The sequence below is a fragment of the Callithrix jacchus genome, chromosome 9, assembly GCF_049354715.1.
Source record: "Callithrix jacchus isolate 240 chromosome 9, calJac240_pri, whole genome shotgun sequence".
Lineage (NCBI taxonomy): Eukaryota > Metazoa > Chordata > Mammalia > Primates > Cebidae > Callithrix > Callithrix jacchus.
The window spans coordinates 17,151,831-17,164,534 of record NC_133510.1 but is presented as its reverse complement, the minus strand read 5'-3'; the positions used below and the strand labels follow the sequence as shown (position 1 = coordinate 17,164,534).

The 12,704-nt window shown below is 41.8% G+C and overlaps 1 protein-coding gene across 44 annotated transcripts in view; it reads left to right on the top strand.

Annotated features, from left to right (window-relative positions):
- LOC103791246 (developmentally-regulated GTP-binding protein 2-like) overlaps positions 1-12,704 on the top strand; it is a 59,420-nt gene that overhangs the window by 9,323 nt on the left and 37,393 nt on the right. For 32 of the 44 annotated variants that reach the window (XR_013522557.1, XR_013522567.1, XR_013522544.1 and 29 more), the window contains 8 exons: positions 1,027-1,099; positions 2,915-3,008; positions 3,192-3,289; positions 6,767-6,897; positions 9,779-9,833; positions 10,105-10,201; positions 10,930-11,052; positions 12,319-12,416. The gene's annotated coding sequence lies outside the window, so the exon portion shown is untranslated. Of the gene's footprint in view, positions 1-1,026; positions 1,100-2,233; positions 2,362-2,914; positions 3,290-6,766; positions 6,898-9,778; positions 10,202-10,929; positions 11,053-12,318; positions 12,417-12,704 lie in introns of all 44 variants that reach the window. The other 12 variants (XR_013522565.1, XR_013522559.1, XR_013522534.1 and 9 more) reach the window with 9 other exon arrangements.

Sequence of the window (12,704 nt, the reverse complement as noted above, 5' to 3'; positions counted from 1 at the left end):
TCTCAGATGCGAGATTTATTTGGCCTAGTGCATCAAACAGTTTATTGTTCAAGTCTATGCCAGTCAACTGAACAAGCATTCATCAAATGCTCATGTTACCCAGAACATAAGAAGGTTTCCTTTTGGAGTATGGAGCCATACATATCATGTCTTAATTGTTAGATGCGTTTTCAAAGAAATAGAATTGATTTTCTCACTAGTTTTGGCTCTGGTGTGGTGTAGGGACAAAACAGAATGGAATTAAGCTGTTTAGATTTACTAAAATCTACATTTTAGATTGCCAGCAAGATCATGTCTCTAGTCTCCCCATAGCAAATGTTGCCTGCTAGCTCTTTCTTTCTTTCTTTCTTTCTTTGTTTATTGAGATGGAGTTTTGCTGGGTTGCCCATGCTGGACTGCAGTGGCATGATCTCAGCTTGCTGTATCCTCCCACCTTCTGGGTTCAAGCAAATCTTCCTACTTCATGTTTCAAGTAGCTGGGATTACAGGCACCTGCCACCATGGCTGCCTAATTTTTGTATTTGTAGTAGAGATGGGGTTTCACCATGTTGACCAGGCTAGTCTTGAACTCCTGACCTCAGGTGATCTGCCCGCTTTGGCCTCCCAAAGTGCTGGGATTACAGGCGTGAGCCACTGTGCCTGGCCTGGTAGCTGTTCTTGAGCACACCGAATTCTGCTTTTTTCCAGCTTTAATGAATGTCTGGTTCTTCCTTTTTTTGTTCAGTGTTAGCATTGTTTCAGTGATAAGTACATTCTGGAATCTTAGAAATAATTTTAGTCACAGGAATGAAAAAATACTACCTATTTTATAATAATAATATTTAGACTGGGCATGGTGGCTCACGCCTGTAATCAAGCGCTTTGAAGGCCAAGGTGGGCGGATTACCTGAGGTCGGGAGTTCAAGACCAGCCTGACCAACATGGTGAAATCCTGTCTTAAAAAATAATAATTATGACAATATTTAACAACCCAAGTTAGTAAACCCATTACATTGAGAAAACTTATATTTTTGTGATTTTTGACAGCAAAGGAAGAATGGTGTACCAGAATCACCAAATTAAGCAAGACAGTAGATCAGCTTTTCTGCAAAAAAATTTGGTAAGCCTTTTTTTCCTCCTTTAAAGTATATTACTGAGTAATGTCTTTTGTTTTGTTTTGTTTTGTTTCATTTTCTTTATATGGAGTCTTGCTCTGTCACCCAGGCTGGAGTACAGTGGCTCTCTGTAACCTCCGCCTCCCAGATTCAAGTAATTTTCTTGCCTCACTCTCCCAAGTAGCTGAGATTACAGGCACACACCACCATGTATGGCTAATTTTTGTATTTTTTTAGTAGAGATGGGTTTCACCATGCTGGCCAGGCTTGTCTTGAACTCCTCATTCTGTGATTCCCACGTTTTGGCCTCCCAAAGTGCTGGCATTACAGATGTGAGCCACCACACCTGGTGGTAATGTTTTTCATGATGTTTTATCTTAGGAAAGTAAATACAACGAGTAGGACTCAGCTCAAGCTTTCTCTTACTGTTTTTTTTTTTTTTTTGGTGATGGAGTTTTAGTGTTGTTGCTCAGGCTAGAGTGCAGAGTGGCACTGGCTTGGCTCACTGCAACCTTCACCTCCCAGGTTCAAGCATTTGTCTTGCCTCAGCCTTTCAAATAGCTGGGATTGTAGGCACCTGCCACCATGCCTGGCTAATATTTGTATTTTTAGTAGAGATGGGGTTTCATCATTTTGTCCAGATTAGCCTAAAACTCCAGACCTGAGTAGATTCCTCCTCCTCCCAATATGTTGGGATTACAGGCATGAGCCACTACACCTGGACTCTCTTACTTTTTTTTTTTTTTTTAATTTAGATGGAGTCTCATTCTGTCACCCAGGCTGGAGTGCAATGGGGGGATCTCAGTTCACTGCAACCTCTGCCTCCCAGTTTCAATGATTCTCCTGCCTCAGCCTCCTGAAAGCTGGGATTGTACGCATGACCACCACACTCGGCTAATTTTATATTTTCAGTAGAGACAGGGCTTTGCCTTGGTCAGGCTGCTTTCAAACTCCTGACCTCAGGTGGTTCAGCTGCCTCAGTGTTCCAAATTGCTGGGATTACAGATGTGAGCCACCATGCCTAGCCATCCTACAGTTTTTAATATGCATGGATTATGGAAATTTTAATCCTACATAAGAGGAGAGAGTTGGGTAATGGAACCCCATATGCTTTTTACTGAGTAAATGTTTCTGTACAGTCAAAGGTTTTCTGCAGGAGGATTGACACCGTTGGGAAGCCTCTTTTCTTTGAGCTTTACCTGTATGTGGGTGCCACCCTGTAGTAACGGAGAGAGCTTTGGCAGTAGCCACCACTGGGCATTTGAAGGTACAACCTCAGCCAACCTTTTTCTATCTTGTTCCATAAATACTTCATCAACACTTCAGAATACTTAGTTTTAATTTTTCATTCAACATCTTTTGCCGCCCAAAGTTACTCTCTGCCCCATTTTTATTCTGCTTCTCAGCAGAATTCTAGGTTATTGTTCTCTGCCCGCCCCCCATTTTTTATAAAAACGTTCAAATCTTGTGGACTCTTTCTTGGCTCCTCTCTGTCTCATTTTCAGTCTCTCAAGGCCCCTGCCCTCATCCTCTACACTAGAGAATGACAGTCGGCAGCTTCATCCTGAGCTAGCGCTCGCTCTCTCGCTCTCTCTCTCTTTCTCTCTCTCTCTCTCTCTCTCTCTCTCTCTCTCTCTCTCTCTCTCTCTCTCTCTCTCTCTTTCTCTTCTCACCCAGGCTGGAGTGCAATGACACAGTCTCGTCTCACTGCAATCTCTGCCTCCCGGGTTCAAGCGATTCTCCTGCCTCAGCCTCCTGAGTAGCTGGGATTACAGATGTTTGCCACTATGCCTGGCTGATTTTTCTATTTTTTCTTTTAGTAGAGATGGGGTTTCGCCATGTTGGCCAGGATAGTCTCAAACTCCTGACCTTGTGATCTGCCTTCCTTGGCCTCCCAAAATGCTCAGATTACAGGTATGAGCCACTTTGCCCAGCCTCTTTCTCTCTTCTTACTGTGTCTTCCTTACAGATAATCCCACCCTGCCCACCTCTTAAAAATATTATATTGTCTGTGTCTTTGAGACCCTCATACCTGGCCCTGAAGGTGCTCCTCATACCAGACCTCTATATTTACCTATCTGCTTGACCCCTCCTCAGGCTTCATGTGTTTCAGGCAAAGTCACCATTTCCCTCTCCATGAGCTCCTCTCAGGGTCTACCAGCTACCCAAGCCAGATGCCCAGGAGTTACTCCAAGGTATGACTGTCTTATTTCCCATATCCAGCCTAGCAAGGCCTGCTGACTCTGCCCAAACACAAAGCCCAGGTTCTACCCCATCCTCCTTCACTGCCCTCCAGTGCTCAGTTAGAGCCATGCCACAGAGCAGCCAGGTCAGGCTCATTGTAAGTAGGAGGTGGAGCCTGTCATTCTCTGGACTGTCATAGGTAGTGCCTTCCACTGTCCTTGGAGTAAACCTCACAGCCCCTGATTGGGTCTGCAGGGGCATCGGTGAGCTGCCCTCTGCCATTCCTCTGCTTTTCCCACATGCCGTCTGTGGATTGCTTGCTCTGTGCCAGCCACTCTGATCATTTGTGTGCCTTTATTCTTCTCAGGTCACAGCCTCCTGGCATCGTTGTGCTGAGGGCTGGTGTTTGTGGACTGCTGTTAGTTGAGGGCTTTCTGTGCTTCTCCTTTCTATTAGCATCACAGTTGAAACGTCATTATGTTGGAGAGGTCTTCACTGAGCACTGTCTCATCTCAGCCTCGAGGCTCACTGACTCATCCTCCTTTCATTTTTCACAGAGCGCTGCTGGCTTTTTCCTCCTGCTTCGGCACAGTGGCTCTAACAGCCCAGATCATGCCTGTCTTGTTTACTTCTCAAGCAGGTTCTCAAGTGATTCTCCTGTCTCAGCCTCCCAAGTAGCTGGGATCACAGGTGTGCACCACCACACCCAGCTAATTTTATTTTTAATTTGTAGTAGAGATGGGGGTTCCACCATGTTGGTCAGGCTGCTCTGAAACTCCTGACCTAAGGTGATCCATTCACCTTGTCCTCCCAGAGTGCTGGGATTACAGGTGTGAGCCACTGAGCCTGGCCAGGAATGGATTATTTTTATGCTTCCGCTTTTGAGACATTGCCATGGCATTTGTAAACTGTCATGGTGTTGGTGGGAGTGTAGTAGCAGTGAGGACGACCAGAGGCCACTCTTGTCACCATCTTGGTTTTGGCTGGCCGCTTTACTGCAACCCATTTTATCAGCCAGGTCTTTATGAATTGTATCTTGTGCTGACTTCCTTCCTCAGCCTGTGACTTAGAATTCCTTAACTATCTGAGAATGCAACTCAGTAGGTCTCAGCCTCATTTTACCCAGCTCCTATTTTAGATGGAGTTGCTCTGGTTAAATACCTCTGAAAGGGGAAAGGAATTCTTGGGATTTTCATTGCCGTGAACCACTGCAAGTATTGAGGAAATAATCACTACTTCCAACCTCATAATCCTGAAGTCATTTGGTACCTGTGAGTCAGGTGTTGGAAACCGGGCAGTGTGGAAGACAGCGCCCTGCCCCATGCATTCTGGAGCATTTAATCTGGTGGGGAAATGTGTAGTAAGTAGGAGATATTTACTATGGAAGAAGGGGTTATGGTCTGGGAAAGAATTAAGTGGAATAAGGGGGATAATGAGGCAGAGGGTGTGATTGGGACAGCCTCAGTGATGCGTGATGAGCACATTCTGCAGTTGGTCTCACCTCTTTCTAAAACTTCCAGTTTCACTCTCAACCCCAACAAATGGTTCTTTTTTATTTTATAGAAAGTTTGTCAGAATTAGGTTTATATATTTTCTTGTTGAATTAACAGAATAGTTTGATTAACATCACTGTCTAGTATGACTGAAAGCTTCTAATCTTTTACTGTTATTTATTTATGGGCCTTCAAATTTGATGCTAATAACATGAAGTAAGAATTTAAGACAAGTCTTTAGATGTTACAGGAAAGCCAGTCTAATAACAAAGAAATTAATTTATTAATTAATTTCAAGTTGACATTCCAGTTGAGTTGTGGAGGTGGGGGAGGCAGTTTGGTAAATGAGTTCAGAAGTAGGGAGAAAGGTCTGGCAAGAGATATTATTTTGGATTTTGTAGTAGTGTTTTGATAGCAGTCATTGATAACACCAAAATAATATATCAGTGAGCTCCCTGACAGCTCCCTGACTTTTCAAAGAAGCAGGGTCGTGTTATGTTTTCTGGGCTGGGCTAGAACTCCTGGGCTCAAGTTATCCTCCTCAGTCTCCTAAGTAGTATCTAGGGCTACAGCCGTGTGACACCATGCCCAGGTTTGAGCCACTCCCAGCCATCATGTTGCAAAATATTTAAATGTTACATTCAGAGGTGCATGGGAGATCTGTATATAAATAGCACCATGTAAATTGCTTGAATGTTTTTGTTTAGAGTTCTGTTTGGATGTGGCTTCAGAGCAGGGATTAGTAAATTCATTTTTACTTTTTTTTTCTTAAGGCAGATTCTCACTCTCTTGTTCAGGCTGGAGTGCAGTAGCTCACTGCAGCCTCTGCCTTCCGGGTTCAACTGATTCTCTTGCCTCAGCCTCCTGAGTAGCTGGGACTACAGGTGCCTGCCACCACACCCAGCTTTTTTTTTTTTGGTAGAGACAGGGTTTCACCATGTTGGCCAGGCTGGTCTTGATCTCCTGATCCAAGTGATCCCCCTGCCTTGGCTTTTCAAAAAGTTGGGATTACAGGCATGAGCCATGGTGCCTGGCCATTTTACTTTATTTTTTTACATTTTAAAATTACAGTTTTTATACCTATTCAGTAGTAGAGGAAATAGTACTATGAACACTAAAATACTTATTCCTTAATTTCTGTGATCATTAAGATCGTCCTACATTTTGTTCTATTTCTTTTCCTCCCTTTGCAGGAATACTGTAAAGCAAATCAGAGTCTTCACGTCATTTTACCTGTTCAGTGCACATCCCCAAACAGCCACTATCTCTTCACATCTGACAAAATTAACAGTGATTTTTTGGTGTCAGCTCATTGTTTGCTGTACATCTGGATCCAAACAATCTTCCTGTGCTAACTTTGGTTATTATGCCTCTTTTCATCTAAACCAGCCTCTGCTTACTATTGTTATTTCATATTCCATGAATTCTCAGTGGAAAGTTATTTCTTTCAAAATAGCATGCTTACAAGGTTGAAGGGGTAAAGAATATTGATCTTGTGGTTGCAGTGCAGATGAAAGTGTAGCCTGAAATGTGCCGTGTGCAGCAGCAATGGAGGAGGGTTATTACAGGTCACCAGCAGAGAGTAGCAAAAGGCTGCTTCCAGATAGTACTTACAGCCTGGGTCCAGTGGCTCATGCTTGTAATCCCAGCACTTTGGGAGGCCGAGATGGGCGAACCACCTGAGATCGAGAGTTCGAGACCATCCTGCCAAAAATGGTGAAACCCGGTCTCTACTAAAAAATGCAAAAATTAACCAGGCATGATGGCAGGTGTCAATAATCTTAGCTACTTGGGAGGCTGAGGCAGGAGAATTGCTAGAACCTGGGAGGTGGAGGTTGCAGTGAGCTGAGATCATGCCACTGTACTCCAGCCTGGGTGACAGAGCAAGACTCCATCTCAAAAAAAAAATGCTACTTAGGTTGTATTCTTTATCTTCTATAATAATTTTCTTTCTCTGTCTTCCTAAGGGTATTAAAAAGAAGTTTTATCTTTTAGAATCTTTGAAGATCTTTTTTAAGACCAAAACTCTGAAGCACGTTCAAATGATTTGTATGTGGAAGGACTACTGGAAAACATTTCTTTCAGAAGTCCCTTGTGATATGGATTCCAAGGCTGGAAAACATCAGGTAAGTGGGTGACTGAATTAAATTTTTATTAAAAGGTAAAATAATCTGCAGAAACAAATTAAGAAGAGATTAATTTGATAAAGATGGGCCTTTTGTTCCCATCTCGTCATGACTTCTTCATATTTACAATTAATATTTAGATTGATATTTAGATTAATATTTAGATTGAACAAGCATTTATTTAGTATAAGCATTAGATGTGCAAAATTGGGTCTGATAAGAACCCTGTCGTTGGGGGCTTAATACTAAGAAAAATAAAATGAAAAGTTATTGAGCACTTAATGGGGAATAAAGCAAGGATGGCATATCCCCTTACTGTCTCATTGAAGATCAGTGAGAAAGTAAAAGCAAAGTATTATAAGTTCCATCAAAGAAAACCGTTTAAGTTTTTGTTTTTGATGTTACTTCTTTAATAAACAGCTGCTATCATTTGAGACCACTTGCTATGTAGGCCCTTAGGAATTTTTCACTAGAAGGCATGTAAAGAAAGATGAGCATTTGTAAGGGATTTAACGTTCATCATTTGACTGCATGACTCATCCCCAGAGCTGTAATTTTACTAACAAATTTTTCAGAAGCCAGTTAGCAGCTGTACCTCGCCAGCCAGCCACCCTCAACATCCAGTGCTGTTTTGTTCTTCTGTTTCTCCTCAAACTTGGTTACTCTCACAAAGTCCTTGCATTTCTTTTCTTTTTTTTTTTTCTTGCTCCGTCACTCAGGCTGCAGTGCAGAGGTGTAATCACGGCTTGCTATAGTTTCAAACTGAAGTAATACTCCCACCTCAGCCTCCCAAGTAGCTGGGACTACAGATGTACACCACCACGCAAAGCTAATTTTTTTATTATTTATTGTAGAGATGGGATCATGCTGTGTCGCCTATGATGGTCTTTAACTCCTGGCCCTAAGTGGTCCTCCTGCCTCAGCCTCCCAAAGTTCTGGGATTATATGCAGATACAAGCCAGCTGTGACCAGCCCCCTATTTATTTTAAATAACAGCTTTAGTGAAATATAGTTAACATACCTTACAATTGATTCATCAAAGTATGCAATTCAGTGGTCTTTAGAGTATTCATGGAGCTGTGCATCTGTCACCACAATCAATTTTAGAAGCTTTCATTACCCTATAGAGAAATATACATTTCTTTGCCATTAGTTTGTACTCCCCCATACCCCTGTGCTCCCACAGGCAACCGCTGATCTATTTTCTGTCACTATAGAGTTGCATAATCTGGACCTTTTATATAAATAGGATTGTGCAATATGTGGGGATCTTTGGTGGCTGGCTTTTTTTTTTCACTCCTAGTGCAATGTTTACAGAGTTTCTTCATGTCATGGCATGTGTATTTCTCTCCTTCTATGGCTGAACAATATACTCCAAGGTAGAGTCATACTACATTGTATTTATCTGTTCATCAGTTGATGAACATTTGGGTTGTTTTCCTGTATTGGCCATTATGAATAATACTGCTCTGAAGATTCATGTACAATTTTTTGTGTGGACATATATTTTTATTTCTCTGGGATATATGCCTAGGAGAGAAATTAGTGCATTCTATGAAACTGTACATTTAGGCTTTTGAGAAACTGTTTTCCAAAACAGTTATACCAGTCAGGTGTGGTAACTCACATCTGTAATCCCAGCTACATGAGAGTCTGAGATGTGAGGATCACATGAGCCTATGAGTTAAAAAAGACCAGTCTGGGCAAGATGGCAAGACCCTGTCTTTATTTAAAAAAGTAAAATGAAAATGACAAGAAAAGAAACACCCAAAGTGGTTAAACCATTTTATGTTTCCACCAGTAATGTATGTGGGTTCCAGTTTCTACATTTTTACCAACATTTCTTCTTTAGAGGCAAGATCTCACTGTGTCGCCCTGGCAGGAATGCAGTGGTGTGATCATGGCTCACTGCAGCCTTGAACTCCCAGACCCTCATGATCCTTTTATGTCAGCCTCTTGTGAAGTTGGGACTACCTTCACATGCCACCACACTCAGCTAATTTTTGTATTTTTAGTAGAGACAGTGTTTCACTATGTTGCCCAGTCTGGTATCAAACTCCTGGACCCAAGTGATCCACCTGCCTTGGCCTCCCACACTGCTGGGATTACAGGTGTGAACCACCATACCTGGTTATCTCTCTCTTTTGTCTCTTTCCTTCCTTCCTTTGGTAGATGGAAGAAAATAGTATCCATGTCTTATTTTTAGGCCTGAGACTTTTAAGGCACATGAGGGAATATATGATTGTATTTATAGATGTTTAGCAGGAGATAGCCTTGAACACAATGTGATATTAAAGGATCCCATAAAAGATATTTGTAGTATGCTTCAAAAGAGCTGTATGTTGCCAAGTTACCACTTTACTTGTGAGGACACATGCTCCATGAAGCACCTGATGAGACAATTTGCAATTGTTATTTTGTTTTGTTACTCTGTAGATTTTGTTGTGCTCAAGCATTCAGATGACCTTTTCTTATTTTTTTTTTTTTTCCTGAGACAGAGTCTTGCTCTGTCACCCTGACTGGAGTGCAGTGGTATGATCTTGGCTCACTGCAACCTCTGCTTCCTGGGTTCACACAATTCTCCTGGCTCAGCCTCCTGAGTAGCTGCGATTACAGGCACCTGCCACCACTCCAGGCTAAATTTTGTTTTTAATAGAGATGGGTTTTCACCATGTTGGCCAGGCTGGTCTCAAACATTCAAGCTGTGATCTGCCTGCCGCAGTCTTTCAAAGTATTGGGATTACACGTCTGAGCCACTGCCCCCAGTGTGTTTTTTCTTTTCAAAACCACCCTTGATGATTAAATGTTAAATATGTACTAGTGGATATTACTTTGCTGAATATTGCATGGTGAATATTAAATGTTTATTCTCACCTTTCAGACATGAACCTATTCTACACGTGAAGATTTACAACTTGATAAACAAGCTTCAGGAGGTAGGTCTTCAGTATTAACTCAGATGAGAAGATTGTGTGCAATAATTATTTAATGCTTACCATTGATTTTTTTAATGGTACCTTTCACGTGAAATAAACTGCCTCTAACTACTAATTATGTGCCAGGACAGGAAAATTCGTGTTGTCCAAATTTTGTTACTCTCTAGAACAATTAACTCAGTTTGTTTATATTAACCCATTATAAATATGTACAAATACTGCATTTATGTGTAGACAGAACTAAAATAACAGTATTTATTCTACTTCTGAGATGCAATATTTACCTGGCATAGTGCATTGAACAGTTTATTATTGAAGTCTACACCAGTCAAATGAACGAGCCTTCATCAACTGTCTGTGATACCCAGGTATGAGCCACCCACATTTGGCCAGTGATTGACTTTCATTTTATTTATATACTTTTCAGATGAAGTTTAGAGTATGGAGCCATGCATATCATCTCTTAATTGTTAGATGTGTTTTGAAAGAAATGGAATGGATTTGGTTATTGGTTTTGTTTCTGGAGTGGAGAGAGACAAAACAGAATGACTCCCACTGTTTAGATTTCCTAAAATGGAAGGATTGCCAGCAGATCATATTTCTGGTCTCCCCATAGCAAATGTTTTCTTTCTTTTTTTTTTTTTTTGAGATGGAGTTTTGCCCTGTTATCCATTCTGGAGTACAGTGGTATGATCTCAGCTCACTGCAGCCTCCACCTCCTGGGTTCAAGCAGTTCTCCTGCCTCAGCCTCCCATGTAGCCGCGATTACAGGCACAAACAACCATGCCCATCTAATTTTTGTATAGTAGAGGTGGGGTTTCACCCAGTTGGTCAGGCTGGTGTTGAGCTCTTAACCTTAGGTGATCTGGCTGCCTCAGCCTCCCAAGAATCTGGGATTACAGACACCTGCCACCATGCCCAGTTAATTTCTGTGTAGGTATTAGAGATGAGGTTTCACCATGTTGGCCAGGCTGCTGTCAGACTCCTGTCCTCTAATGATCCGCTTGCCCTGGCCTCCCAAAATTCTGGGATTACAGGTATGAGCCACCCACATTTGGCCAGTGATTGACTTTCATTTTATTTATATACTTTTCAGATGAAGTTTCACTCTTGTTGCCCAGGCTGGAGTGCAATGGTGCGATCTTGGCTCATGACAACCTCCGCCTCCTGGGTTCCAACAATTCTCCTGCCTCAGCCTCCCGAGTAGCTGGGATAACAGGTATGTGCCATCATGCCCAGCTAAGTTTGCATTTTTAGTAGAGACAAGGGTATTTAATGTTGGTCAGGCTGGTGTTGAACTCCTGACCTCAGGTGATCTGCCTGCCTCGACCTCCAAAAGTGCTGAGACTACAGTTGTGAGCCACCACACCCGGCCCAGCTCTTGACTTTTTATACCTGTTGTATATTTTAATGTTGAGTAAATAAATGCTAGCTCAAATGTTGTAGTTCAGGAGAATCTTCTGTTTCTGGTACTTTTGAAAATTATGTTTATAACTCCAGTAAGTGTTTTTACGAGTCCAGTAAGGTTACACTGATGTTTATGTTTTGGAAATATTACCTTTTCCATCTAGTACTATATGTATTACATGATATGAGCTGGTGTGTTTTTCTGGCCTTTTGATGTGGTTCATATTGTTGTAGAAAGTCTGGCTGTATCTACATTGGCTTAAAGTAATGGGATTTTGTTTTTTGAGCTGGAGTTTTGCTCTTGTCACCCATTCTGGAATGCAACGACACGATCTTGGCTCACTGCAACCTTCACCTCCCAGGTTCAAGTGAACCTCAGCTTCTCAAATAGGTGGGATTAAAGGTGTCCACCACCATGCCTGCCTGATTTTCAGTAGATGTGGCATTTCCCCATGTCCGCAAGGCTGATCTGGAACTTGTGACCTCAACTGATCCATTTGCCTTGGGCCTCCCAAAGTGCTGGGATACAGGTGTGAGCCACCACACCTGGCCTATGTTTTTATTGTATGGTTAATTTAGTACTATTCTAAGTAAAAATAATTTGCTATTAAAGTTTTGTAAATTGACTCTAACAGTTTATAAATGTAAGTGCTTTTTATAAGATGAAATAGATTATGTTTGGGGGCTTTTTTGTGATGGTGATTTATTAGATTATTTTGTTCAAAGACAATAATTTGCAGCTGTTGTGACATTATAAAAAATCTTCACATTTTATAATTTTAAAGCATCATTAGTGGTAATTATCTTAGGAAAAGATACTTTTGTTTTGATCTGTAAGTATGATATTCGAGTTTAGTGTACAGCAAAGGGTATTAAACTTCACTCAGCACTAATGTGTTATATGGTGCACTTGAAACTTTAGTACAAATGTCAATGTTTAGCAAATAGACTTTAACATATAATGATAGCAAAAAATGGAGCTATTCTGATGGGACATTGTTGGTTATGTTTAATTTTACTACTTCCCATGCTCTTGACATTTTTTGTTTCTTTGAGAGAGTCTTGCTTTGTCACCCAGGGTGGAGGGCAGTGGCATGATCTCAGCTCACGGCAATGTCCACCTCTCAGGTTCAAGCGATCCTCCTGCCTCAGTGTCTGTAGTAGTTGGAACTACAGGTAAGTACCATCATGCTGGGCTAATTTTTGTAATTTTAGTAGAGCTGGGATTTCACCATGTTGGCCAGGCTGGTCTCGAACTCCTGACCTCAGGTGATCTACCCACCTAGGCCTTGCAAAGTGCTGGGGTTATAGGTTTGAGCCTGTTCAATGACTAGCTCTTAAGTTGTATTTTTTTATGAGACGTAATTTCGCTTTTGTTGCCCAGGCTGGAGTGCAATGGCTTGATCTCAGCTCACCACAAACTCCTCCTCCTGGGTTCAAGCGATTCTCCTGCCTCAGTCTCTC